We start from the raw sequence: 550 nt of genomic DNA, 5'->3' as shown, positions 1-550 counted from the left end.
AGAATGAGTTCGCATCATCCACACAAAAAAATCCAAAATCGACCAGCCAACAATTGGAGAATAAAGATGACGCGATCCGCTCGATATTTTTAAGCGAAATATGATATTTTTTAAATATAAAATGTTGCTTTTCAGGTAACCATGTGGCTTACGGCTATACTACCCTGAGAACGCCTGATCTTGGAAGCTAAGCAGGGGCGGGCCTATTTAGTACTTGGATGGGAGACCGCCTGTGAATACCAGGTGCTGTAAGCTTTTTCACTTTAGATTCTCGTGGAATCGTTATCGGTGGTTGACCTAAATTATAATGCAGTCATTCTCTCTCATATGACTTACCGTCTCTTTATTAGGAGACAGAATCTTCACGTACCTTTTTTAAACTTCCCGTTTCTCCTTTTCCGACAGTAAAAAAAAAGAAAAAATCTATACACACATATATCTATCGATATATATATATGTATATTAGTATCACGTGATACGTCACAATTTTATCACATCAGTGCTTTTAATTAGCTCGAGGCTAAGGATACGAAAGTATGGATCTTTAAAT

General features: G+C 37.1%; 1 pseudogene; it reads left to right on the top strand.

Moving 5' to 3' along the window:
* The first annotated feature begins 146 nt into the window (after positions 1–146).
* LOC133473113 (5S ribosomal RNA) lies at positions 147–255 on the top strand (annotated as a pseudogene).
* Positions 256–550: the final 295 nt, after the last annotated feature.

Source organism: Phyllopteryx taeniolatus, unplaced genomic scaffold (assembly GCF_024500385.1).
Source record: "Phyllopteryx taeniolatus isolate TA_2022b unplaced genomic scaffold, UOR_Ptae_1.2 contig_1177, whole genome shotgun sequence".
Taxonomy (NCBI): Eukaryota; Metazoa; Chordata; class Actinopteri; order Syngnathiformes; family Syngnathidae; genus Phyllopteryx; species Phyllopteryx taeniolatus.
Note: the sequence above shows the minus strand (reverse complement) of the source record. Positions and strands in the feature narration are given on the sequence as shown.